This window comes from Narcine bancroftii, chromosome 4, assembly GCF_036971445.1.
Source record: "Narcine bancroftii isolate sNarBan1 chromosome 4, sNarBan1.hap1, whole genome shotgun sequence".
In the NCBI taxonomy this organism is placed as follows: Eukaryota; Metazoa; Chordata; class Chondrichthyes; order Torpediniformes; family Narcinidae; genus Narcine; species Narcine bancroftii.
In genome coordinates, this window is record NC_091472.1 from 305,411,324 (window position 1) to 305,423,893 (window position 12,570).

Here is a 12,570-nt window from a genome sequence, read left to right on the forward strand (position 1 = left end):
ATTACTTTAAATTGCTCAGTTGCCACAGTGGGATTTGAATTTGTGTCTCTGGATCAATAACTCAGGTCTCCCAGCGCTAAATCAGTAACTTAAGCATGGTTCTCCCCAGACAGGAGAGGAACACTGATAAAGTAGGGTAAAGGATAGAGGTAGATTTTTGTAATTTCTTAAAACCCTGTGCTGCCTTATACCTCATTGGTCAAAGATGGATGTTTTTATGTGGAGTGCTAAACAAGATCCATGCTTCACAGAAAAAAGCCAACCAGACACTACAAGCCTGAAATTTTATAGCATCGAGCTTCATGGCACTGAGCACTCATGAGAGTTAGGATGTGGGGCAGGAGGAAGAGAATGCACTCTTCCTTCAAAGTGTGAAGTGTCCTCAGGTGTGGTCCAAGGGCACATTCCTCAAGACATTACAAATTAAGTGAAAGGGGAACTGTTTAGCAAACCACGAATTTCATTGACATTTACGTGGATTCCTTTTGCTGGTTACGACACCTGGAGAGAAAATAAACACATACCAATTACTTTTAATCAAATGTGAAAAATAGCTGGCAAGTCCTAGTACAGGGGTGGGCAACATTTTAAAACAAACTTCACATTCCACCTTAAACAATCCCTACGCCATAAGTGCTCTGTGATTAGTAAGGGATTGGTTAAGGAGGTATGTGAGTGGAAAGAAAAAAGATTGAAAACCACTGTTTTAATTGTACCTAATTGACTCGTTATGTGCATGGTTTCATAACTCCAAAGGAAATGGGCCAATGACAATTTTTCTCAAGCAAAATATTTCAGTAACAATTGGGTCTGGAACAGAGGTTCTCAATGTTCCCTTCCCACTCACATACCATCTTAAGCAATCCCTTACCAAACACAGAGCACTTATGGCATAGGGATCACTTAAAGTGGAATGGAAGGTTTTAAAAAAAGGGTTGCCCATCCCTGTCTATGTAGAACATAGAACATTACAGCACAGTTCAAGCTTATTGGCCCACAATGTTGTATGTGAACCTAATCCACCATTAACTCCATCACAGTGCATTACCCCACCATTTTTCTTAAATCCGTGTGCTTTAAATGTCCTAATTGCACCAACCACCACCACTATCCATGCCGTGTACTCCAGGCACCCACTATTCACCTACCTCTGACGTCTCCCATAAAGTTTCCTCCACTCACCTTAAACAGATGTCTCTTGCTATTGGCCATCGCCCTGGGGAATAGGTGATGTCTTTTCATCCTAATCTATGCCCCTCATAATCTTATACACCTTTGTTGTTACCTCTCATCCTCTATCGCTTCAAAGAGAACATTAGCTCGTTCAACCTTTGCTCATAAAACATTCTCTAATCCAGGCAGCATCCTGGTAAATCTCTTCTGCCCTCTCCATAAAACTTGTTGCATTGCCTTCATCTTTGAAAACAGCCAGGAATTAGATGTCAAACTACAGAAACAGATTTCAACCAGTATGCTGTAATTATCATGGCAAAAGGTAACAGTTGCATCCAATTGTCCTGTTAAGTTTGAAAGCCTAAACCCAGGTGGCCCTCAGTTTTGTTTTGGTGCCAGCAGAGCACATTTGGCCAGTGAAAAGGAGGAGTGTTTCTGTTTCCACGGCTGCTTTCCAAGGTGGAGGAGGGAATTGGAGAAGATGCTGTTTCCCTTTGGTGATATAAACTGACAAGAAATACCACCAAAAAGGTTGATTGAACAGTTATTTTTTAATTCCTCAAGCTGCCAGCACAGTTATTGCTTTGAGGCTGTTTTGCTTTATATCTTTGCTCTGTTTCTTGCTGAGAGAGTTTTGGTGTCTCTAACACCTGAAGCTTATTTTGACCAAAGGAAGAAAACAGGCACTAAATGTTTTGGGCTAATGAGGCGACTGTTTGAATGTCTTGAGTTAGCACACAATCTTGATTCTAATTGCTAATTTGCCATTATTTTAACTTGCCTGGGGCGGCTACACCAGGAACCTCCAGGTTTGGAACTCGAGCATTAATTAGATTCCATTTTCCTGGGGCAGTATTTGTTGGCTCTTTCCGTTTACTGGGATTCACTGGCTGGTAAGTAGCAACACATTGGGCACAGGAGTGACTTGACATGACTCCAAATGTTCTGGTGGAGAAGGTTGGGAGATGCAAAAGGTTGGGGTGGGTAGGGAAATGTCCAACTCCTGCAGAGGGAATAGTGAACCTTACCTTTGAAACCCCCCACCTCCCCTGCAGCAGCTGGTGATGTTTTCCACCTCCTGCTCTTCATGAGACCAAGAGGGTGTCACATTCTCCTGGTGAGTACTAAATGATGAACAAATGCAGGGCTTGTTCTCTGACATCATTACCCAATATGAATTTGAAGAATTGATATTGCTGAAGACTTAAAATGTTACTGAAGGTCTCCTTATGTGACTTTCCCCACACATTACCAAATGAGGATCTCTGTTAAGAGAGGGCATGAGAGCAAGTGCCAGGCACCAAAAACAACCACTATATTAAGTGCTAGTGGGAATTATGTGGAAGTCACTCTCTTAACACATTTCTGAGTGACGATTCCATTGCCAGGATGTTGTCTTCCACCAAATGAAAGTCTACCAATATTTTGGCTCCAGATCTTTAGCTGGCCACTTCATACGTTTGGGCAGCTGGGTACACTGTTGAAAATCATTTTCCATAGCCTTATTGAAAAGATTTTGACATCAATATTTGGGATATACTTGCACAAAAATGGGCATTTATGCTCAATGGAAGCTTCCTGTCCCTTTTCCATCTAACCAGAAGCCAACCCAAACAGTGGTGAAAATCCACATTGTTATGAAGCATAGGGTAAAATGTTCTGGTTTTTTGTAACACAATGGAGGAAAAAATAATCTTAGGTTTGCTATTACTAGAAATGGAAAAATTCATCATAAACTCACAAGTGCTGGTCACCTGAGCACACTTTGGCTGTCGAATGCATTCAATATCTCACACTGACCTTCACCTGGAGCTAAAGGTTCTGTGGAAACTGTCTTGAGGGCAAGAATCAAATGAACTGCTGAGGGGCACTGGCCACACCAACTGTTTGTTATAGCCGAGCTTTGTGCAAGTCAGGACCCACAACCCCACCCTACTTAAACAACAGCCTTCCATGGAGTTCAATGTATATCCACATAAAATTGGTCAGACTTTCCCAGAATAACTATGTAACTTGCGGCTAGTCAGAGGCAGGAAGTAGAAAAAAAATTCAGGGTCATTGAGTAAATAGGGAGGCAAAAAAAAATTCTTAAAAATTGTACCTTACAATAAATTGGATATTTTGGTAATGGAAGTATTATCAACAATTTAATTAATTTGGAAAATAAATCTATCAGTTGTCATAAAAACATACACCGATGATTATAAGCCATCCAATTAAATAAATATTGTTTGTAGACGGATATGTTTAAGAGTAAATCACAGAAGTCTGCAGATACTGCAATTGAAGTAAAAACGCAATGCTGGAGAATCTCAGCAGGTCAAACATAAAGGTACATATCCAACATCTTGGGCTTCAGCTCTTCATCAAGGCATGAGCCAAATGTGGGTGGGGTGTCACCCAAACCAATACTTGACATGATAACTTGAAATGTTCAAGCTCCATTTAGTCAGTGATTGATAATTGGTTATGTCTGCCCATCCGATGAGTGTATCATTGGTTTATTTCCTTTTTTCGAGGTTAAAATACAAAAAAAATGTATCAGCTCTCTTTGGGAATTTTCAGGATTTTCACGAGTATGCACTTTTTTTGCAAAACAGCTGCTACTGGTCCAGCTGGCAAACTTCAACGAACTCAACACTTTTACTTCACTCTCAATGTGTGGCCTTGTATTTTGTTTGAATGGCTGCTCTAGAAACTTATATACACGCTGTCCAGAAATAACATCATATAAGAATATCAAAACGAGTAAAATAAGACACGCTTTGCTACTATGAATTTTGTAGTGTCTTCCCGAAATTCTTGACTTGACTCCTTAACATTTCATTTCTGGTGCAATTCACCCTTATCACACCCAGTGGAAGAAGACAAACAGCCACTTAAAATCATTTATTCTTGTACATGAGGTTTGCACTTAAACATACATTGAATCCCACTCACCCTGTTATTAGGAATGTGTTTTGCTGTTAACTTCAGTTGGTGCGCTCCTTCTGCCATTCACGTGTATTTGATGCATGGCCTCGAGGCTCTCAATCGCATATTAAGAGCTCCTTTTCTATTTTGAGCAGTCAAGGCCAAAGTAGCCTTTGCAGTCAGTAGGAATGTTGCATCTTTTCAAGGTCCTTGCAACTTTTCTTTTCTGTCACATAGAATGGTCTTCCCTTGGAATAGAGTACCTGTTTTGGCAGTCTGCTGTGGGGACTGGAAATGACTGGCCTTGCCCAGTGGTGCTGATTGTATGTAGTTAAGACCTTCAATGTCTGGGAGAGGACGCTGACCTTGATTTCTTTACCCTGTCAGTCAATTGGAGGGTTTTCCAGGGATAGAATTTCTGGTATTTCTCCAGTACTTTCAGGTGTCTGTTGCAGATGGACCAAGTCTCAGAAATATAAAGGAAGGTAAGGGTCTCTGCTAATAGATAGATGATAAATTTTATGCCAGGTTTGAAGCCTTGATCTTCAAACTCCTTTTCTTCAGGTTTACTTCCAATTTTCCTCCCTTTTTCTCTTCTAATGACGAGAGACACCCTCACAGGTCAGCACGAAGATCATAGCGAAGGAGACTGACGTGGCTATTGTAGATAACCATATAACAACCACAGCACGGAAACAGGCCAATTTGGCCCCTCTCGTCCACAATGATCCAAGTACCCTCCTCTAATCCCACTTACCAGCACTCTGCCCATATCCCTCCATCCCCCTCCCATCCATATACTTATCCAACTCTTTCTTAAATGACAAAATTGACCCTGCCTCCACCATCTTTCCCGGAAGCCCGTTCTACACTCTCTGAGTAAAGAAGTTCCCCCTCATGTTATTCCTAAACCTTTGCCCGTCAGTTCTCAACCTATGACCTCTTGTATCCATCTCTCCTACTCTCAATGGGAAAAGCCTTTCCACATCAGCTCTATCTATCCCTCTCATTATCTTAACACCTCTATCAAATGTTTATGAAATCAAGAGGGACATAGATAAGCTAAATATTCAGTTTCTTTTCTAAGAGTAGTGGAGTCTGAAACTAGACAGCATGGATTGAAGGTGAGAGAGAAAAGATTTGAAAAGGTCTGAGGAGCAAAATTTTCACACAGAGGGAGGTAGGTAAGTGGAATGAGTTGCCAGAAGAAGTAGCAGAGGTGGGACAATTTCAATTTTTAAAAAGACATTTAGACAGGTGCACGGAGGATGTAGGCAAATGAGACCTGAGAGAAGTCCAAGTTTCCAGAAGGAGTTGAAGGAGGGAGGGATAGAACTTGGAAACCTGATAATGAACTTAGTGAGGAGTTACGAAAGCTGGCAGCCTGTCCTGAAGCAGTGAAGTGAATGATTTGAAATAACGTGACTGGAGATGAGAGGAAAGAATGTTTAAATAAATTGGGAGGTGGTGAATTTGTGGGAGGTGGTCCAATGTAAACAGTTAGGAAAAATATTCAACCATGCAACAGTTATGATAGCTTTTGAATAAATGGATGAATTCTCTTTGTCCTGCTGACATTGAAATATATTTTCCTATTTTATTAAAGATTTATCAAAATATCAAGCCAAGGGTGTATCCTAATCTTCACAAAGATATGGTTCCACCAACATGTGCTGAAGAAAGGCACCATTTAGCTGTGTGTACAATATTACTACCATTGTTCCTGACAGGGAATTCTACCTCATATTTTGCTTGTCATATGTTTCATTTATTCAATAAAATATCAGTGTTTCATCTCAATGAATCTCAGTCAACAGTTTAGATATCCCCTCATGGTTAACCACTAGAAATGTTAACACAGAGGCATTATTTTCGATGGATGCATCAGTAGCAGTAAACCTCACCCAGGGGCACCATCAAGAAAATCCCAATGGTTGCATTTTTATTAAAAGAGCCCAACAACAACCAGGATTTAAAAAAAGAATAATACAGGGCTAAGAAAACAATCCCTTGGAACAGGACGTTAAAAGAAATGTCAGGAGCAGGTCTTAGGGAAAATAAACAGTCTTCAAAAAAAAACATTGGAATGTAAGCAGGGCTTAAAGGAGAAAAAAATTAGGAATACATTTTCTAATAAATATCTATCTATCTCTCTCTCTCTATATATATTTAGAAATAGAATTTTAAAAATAAGAAAGACTTAGGGATGGGATTTTTAAAAAAAACAATGAGTACATGGGCAGTACTTAATGGCCTCCACTGGAGTGAGGTGAGAAAATGAAGGACAGGAATAGGAGCTAAAAACAGGAAAACAAGATGCGTGAGAACAAGGTATGGTACAGCACAGGAACCAGCTCTTTGGGCCGTGTGTTTGCCCGGAACATGATGCCCAAACAAAGTAAATCTCTGCTGTGGGATAGGAGACATATCACTCTGTTCCCTGCACATTCATGTGTCTACCAGGAAGCATTTTAAATACTGTTGTAATGTCTGTCAACCCCACTACTCCTGGCTGCCTAGTTCAGGCATTGACCCATCCACTCTGCGTAAAAAAGCTTGCCCCGCACATCTCCTTTAAACATTCCCCCTCTCACCTAAATGCAGGCCCTCTTGCATGTGACACTCTTCCCTCAAGGAGAAAAATATTCTTACTCCTTACTGTAAGGATCAATAATTTACCAAGAATACAATTAAATGGTAAACATGGAGCTTGAGAGTGAAGAGTGGACTGGAGATAAAGAGAATTTAGCACCAAAAATGGGAATGAAAAAAAACTTCTAAACATGGGGAATATGGATTTATGAAAAAAGGCAACATCAAAAACAGGACTTTAAAAGAATATTGGTAAGGGGATTTCAATGTCACTAGGATTCAAATTATTCTTCAGTGAACACATTGAAGACCAGTTAATGGATAGTATAAATGATTTGAAATGCAATTCCCAACCCATAACTGGGATCCTGTTGCAGTATAGAAAAAGAAATCAAAAGGTCTTCTGTTTCCATTGGATGGGGTGGTGCAAAGGGTGCTTTGGGAAATCAGCTAACTGCCGCAGATAAAAGTTTAAACACTGATTCTGGATTCTGGCCAAGAATCTGCAACAGTCAGAGAAATAATTTAAAGCGCTCTTCCCAGCTCATGGCTAAAAAGCAGCAAGGTGCCAGACTGAGAGCCAAAGATAAAATACGAACATTTGTGGTACTTATGGATCATGCCAGGAATTGACCAGAGGGCAGCTGATGGTCCAAAAGAGAATAAAACGCAGCGAACCTGCTTCCGGTGCTGAATGTCGACAGGCAGGCATCACATGCATGGTAACATCGCCACTACACGTGGGAGAAGGAATCAGTAGAGGGAGAAGCAACATAAACACCAAGAATAGAATGTTCCATTCAAGACATGTAAAATGGAGAAATTGAACTGTACATAATCACATGATCCAATTTAACTGTGCCCATTTGGTGCAAAATCCATGTAAGATTGGTGCTCCCGCCTCATTAACATGTCCAGGAGCATTAACTGTGCTGTTTATTGTCTTAACGCATATCCACGGGTCGAATTTTGTGAGTGGTGGGTGCAGTTGAAGCTGGATTGTGCTGAAGAAACCTGTGTCTGCATTTCTTAAATGGGAGGTGCTCTTTGCGAGCTCTCCACTGGCCACCAAAGAAGAGGTACAAGGACTGCTTAAAGAACTCTCTTGGTGCCTGCCCCATTGACCACCGCCAGTGGGCTGATCTCACCTCTAACCGTGCATCTTGGCGCCTCACAGTTCGGCGGGCAGCAACCTCTTTTGAAGAAGACCGCAGAGCCCTCACTGACAAAAGACAAAGGAGGAAAAACCCAACACCCAACCCCAACCCACCAATTTTCCCCTGCAACCGCTGCAACCGTGCCTGCCTGTCCCGCATCGGACTTGTCATTCATCAACGAGCCTGCAGTAGACGTGGACATACCCCTCCATAAATCTTCGTCCGCGAAGCCAAGCCAAAGAAAGAATGGTGGAAATTGCGGTATGGGGTTTGGAAACAAATCATGGAACAGGAAAGGCAAGAAAGGGCATCCTGATTTCCTGCTGTGGTTTCAGAAATATTGATGAAAGGATAAAAGAGGTGGAGCAAGGATCCCAACCTTAATGGCCTAGAATACTCCACAGACAGATTGTTTAATGGCTTGTGAGGAGCTCATATGATGCCCACAGTGGGATTGAAGAGCAAAGGCATGCATGGTCATCAACATCCAATCCTAGACACATCAGCCAGACACATCGACCAGCATTCACTAGAACATTTCTCCTTTGCAAAGGAAGCTGATGCATGACCAGCAGCCGTAGCAGCAGCAGGGAAAGAACCCATGACCACTGACAAACCAGCCTGGGGGAGAGAATGCAGAACCCATGGCATGACCACCACTGAGTCTGTAGCCAGCAGAGAAACCAGTAAGGTGATGGATATGATTAAAGCTAATCCACTTCATCACTTCCTGCTTAATTAATGTCCCACTGATTTACAAGGTGCAAATGGAATAAATCTAGACCCACCTATAGCCCTGATCACCCAGTATCATCCGACCAATCCTTCCCTCTGATGGTGAAGGAATTTTATCTGGTTGTGCAGTATCTGATGGGATGCCCAGCAATATATTGTACAGTAGTGGTTAATCTCTCAGACCCAATGTACCCCCTGAAAAGTGCAAACGTACTACTGGGGGTACATGTACCCTAAAATGGGAACCCCTGCTGTAGAGCACCCATTCTCAAAGGGGGTCACAGCACATTTAGCTGGGGGGGGGCATGGATTGAAATCATAAAATATTTTTAATGGTTTTATATAATCAATGGGAGAGAAGTATGGAAGAAACCTTGACTGGGGGCCTATAAACTTTGAGCAGATTTCTAAGGGGGCCATAGCCATAAAAAGGTCGAGAATGGCTACTGTGGAGCATAGCTCAGGCATAGGATTTAGAGTACCAGGAAACATATTTAAAAAGGGAGCACATCTCAACTGACAGAGCATGTTCGAATATTCAGTCCTCTTTGTTGTGAGCCCAGACACCCAAAGCAATACATCACCAGGTTGAGGGATGTCTCTCTGAATACACAAACACTCTTAAATGTTGGTTGACTGAATAAATATGTCAATAGCCAACAAAGCACAAAACTGGTGGATAAACTCGGCAGGTTGAAAAGCATTTGTGGAGGAAAGGGTTTGTTTAGATTCTGTATCAAAGGAACTTGGATCAGGAGGGCTCTGATGGATTCTGTATCGAGAGACTTGCATCGGAGGGTCCTGATGCAAGGTCTTGGCCCAAGATATGGGCAATTCCGTTTTCCCCACAGCTGCTGCTCAACTGGCTGAGTTTCTCCAGCGGTTTTGGGGTTTTATTGTTCCCCAACTCCAGCATCTGCAGTCCCTTGTGTCCCTATTCCTATAGCCATGTGTTAAGTTGTCACATTACAAGTTTGGACACAACCTTGATCTCATCCTGGGGTTTCAATGTAGTTTGATTAACATAGACATTCCCTGTGCTATTGTCTCCCACCCATCCCCCACCCCCCCCACCCACCCCGTGCAATTTATAACTCAGTATGCCTCAAACTTAATGGGGTTTATTTCAGTGCCATTAAATATCAACAAAGTATTTTTTAAATGGAAAAGATGATCATGTTCCAAATATTATCTCCCACTGCAAACTGGTGGCCTGCAACCTTTGAGAACAAAAATGTCTATTTGATTAGTTTGAAACTGATCTCGTTTGCATTACTCATTGTGACCTCATAATTCCTGAAGGAAGTCCCATTCCTTACAATCTTAACAGGATATACAAGTAAGATCTGGAATAACTGCTTGGTTTGGTCTTGAATTCATCAATCAGATACTGAGATGATTGCTAACATAGGGACAATAAAACAAAAATAAATGAAAAATGAGGTATAGGTCCTTTCTTCTTTTTTTTTAAACTTTATTTAAGATTTTATAACATGAATAAAATAGAAAGTTACAGAAAAAAGATTAAACATAAGATAATAAAAATTACAATACTACATCGGCAGACTAAATAAACGAAACCCCCCCCCCAAATTAGTACACAACATTAATGACCTAGCTTAAAGTTAGTCTAACCCCACCCCCCCGAAATAAAGAGTGAAAGAGTGAAGAGTTAATAAAATGAACAATAATTATATTTTTAAAAAAACCCTTACGCAAAAAAAAAGATAAAACATAACAAATAAAGATACTAACATCAAAAAAAAATTTAAAAAAAATTATCAATACTAAAATTCAAACTTAGGTCCTTTCTTCTTGTTCACTCCTGGGATGTTCACTACTGCTGAACAGTCCAGAACTTAATGATAATTTTGAATCATTTGAGGAGGGAATAAAGAATTGCCTTCATATATTTGTCATGTCACAGTTGAAAGCTATGTTGGCCAAGAGTGGATCTGAAAAAAAATCAGGGAAGCTCAGAAGGTAGTGATTGCAGCTCAGAATATCATGTGAATCTTTCTCCTTCCTGTCAACTCCACCTACACCTGCCATTGCTCAGGAAAGGTAGCCAACACACTGAAGGACTCATCCCATCCTCGATACCCTCTTCCCTCCTCCCATCAGGGAGAAGATTCCATATTGTGAAATCATGCACCCACAGGCTTATTGTGGACTTTAGGAAGGGAAAACTAAAGGTGTATGATTCAGTGGTCACTGAGGGTTCAGAGGTGGAGAGGGTGAGCAAATTTAAATTCATGGGAGTCTCAAAGGACCAACACACTAATGTCATCGCGAAGAAAGCATGTCAATGTCTCTACTTCCACATAGGAGTTTGCGGAGGTTTGGTATGACATTGGAAACCTTGACAAACTTCTATAGATGTTGAAAGGAAAGTGTGTTGTATCACAGACTGGTATGGGGGCACCAATACCTCTGAATAGAAAGCACTGCAAAAGGTAGTGACAGGCAGAACACCCCACCATCTAGAAAATTTACATGGAACACTGCTGTCAGAGAGCAGCAGCAATAATCAACCACTCAGGATATGATCTGTTCTCATTAGAGGTGGCTCAATGAAAAAAAAGGTGAATTTACCTTTTATGGAGAAGGCCTATAAGGCTGATCCAGCGTTGCCATCTTCCAGAGCTGAGTGAGATGGGGAAAGTGGTGCAGTAGTGCCACCCATCTCCATGACATCAAACATATGCACCAAGAAGGGAAAGAGGCCTATATCTGAAATGGCAACAGAAGAGCAGGTAAGAGAGCTGGTGGAGATCTGTTCAAGGAGTCTGAGGACTCAAAGTTCGATATTTATCAGAGGAAGTTTTAAGTGTAGCAATAGCAGTAGCAAAGAAATGTATCACCGTAACGTGGAAATTAGACAATGATGTATTCCATTAGAGAAAATAATGTATAATTTATGGAATCAACCAGAAAAAATTTATAAGATTTGGAAACCTTGTATGGATTTCATTGGTAAGAGTTCATCTACAGCATCTGCTACTCCCGCTCCAACTCACCCTAGATAATTTAGAGGTTTAAGATTATATTTGTAAACATGAAATTGAATTAACCAATGAATGATATATGATAAATTCAGGTAGGCTTTTTTCTTTTTTTTCCTACTTCTTTGGGGAGGGTGGGGGGAGGGGAAGAAACTATAAAATTATGTATTCTTTTTGCATCTTTTTATTATTTGGTATGATTATGTTGTTTTTTTTCATTGATGCTAATGAAAAATAAAATATTTTTAAAAACTGTCCGAGGACTCAGGCAGCTCTCCTGCACAACATAATTAACTATACGATTTTAAAAATTGCACTCCTCATTGCGACGCCATCAGCCCGTCCATTCGCAGCTGCTTTCAGCGGCATTTTCAGAGAGAGTGGTTGTTCCAGGAGATCCACAACTGATTCCTTTTTAATCAGCCACTCCAATGTCTTCCTGTTGAAACTTTCCCCCTCAGGGTTCTCCAGATGATAACCTCTTTCTTTCAGGTCACCACAGAGTTCCTTTTTTTTCTCTTATTCCAAGTGAAACATTAGACAGCCAGTCCTCTCCTCTTGCATGAACCATAAGGACTTTGACCAGGCCATCTTCCAAATAGGGCTTTCCACAAGCTTGCCAGCTTGCCCTGTTCCAGTCCCATCTATTCTTGCTGGCTGTAACACTGTAGAGCAATCTCTGTGTGTGTCACTCCCTCTCTTTCTCTCTGAGAGAAAGCCTGTTTGACTCTCTCTGTTTGCAAAACCACATGACCCTCTTAGAACAACAAGTTATCTTCCAGACAATCTGTAGGCACTTTCAGGTGGCCAAAATACCCCGATGTAAAGTTGCATATTCTACCCCTATGCAGCTGTCAGGAGGCCACCAGAGAGAGCAGGAAGCGCCTCCGAGGTGCACTTTCCAACCTTCCTCTGAGAGGGATAATCGCCAGAGCACTGAAGTCCTCCTAGGCACCTGAATGCAGCCACTTGAAAGCAGCTGCTAAGTGGATGAC

The 12,570-nt window shown here is 41.3% G+C and overlaps 1 long non-coding RNA gene across 4 annotated transcripts in view; it reads right to left on the reverse strand.

Annotated features, from left to right (window-relative positions):
• The window catches only part of LOC138762208 (uncharacterized), a 170,733-nt gene that overhangs the window by 12,662 nt on the left and 145,501 nt on the right, over nt 1-12,570 (reverse strand). For 3 of the 4 annotated variants that reach the window (XR_011356825.1, XR_011356823.1, XR_011356822.1), the window contains 2 exons: nt 11,166-11,303; nt 10,284-10,525 (listed from right to left, as the gene is read on the reverse strand). This is a non-coding gene — a long non-coding RNA (uncharacterized lncRNA). Of the gene's footprint in view, nt 1-10,283; nt 10,526-11,165; nt 11,304-12,570 lie in introns of those variants that run through there. The other variant, XR_011356824.1, reaches the window with a different exon arrangement.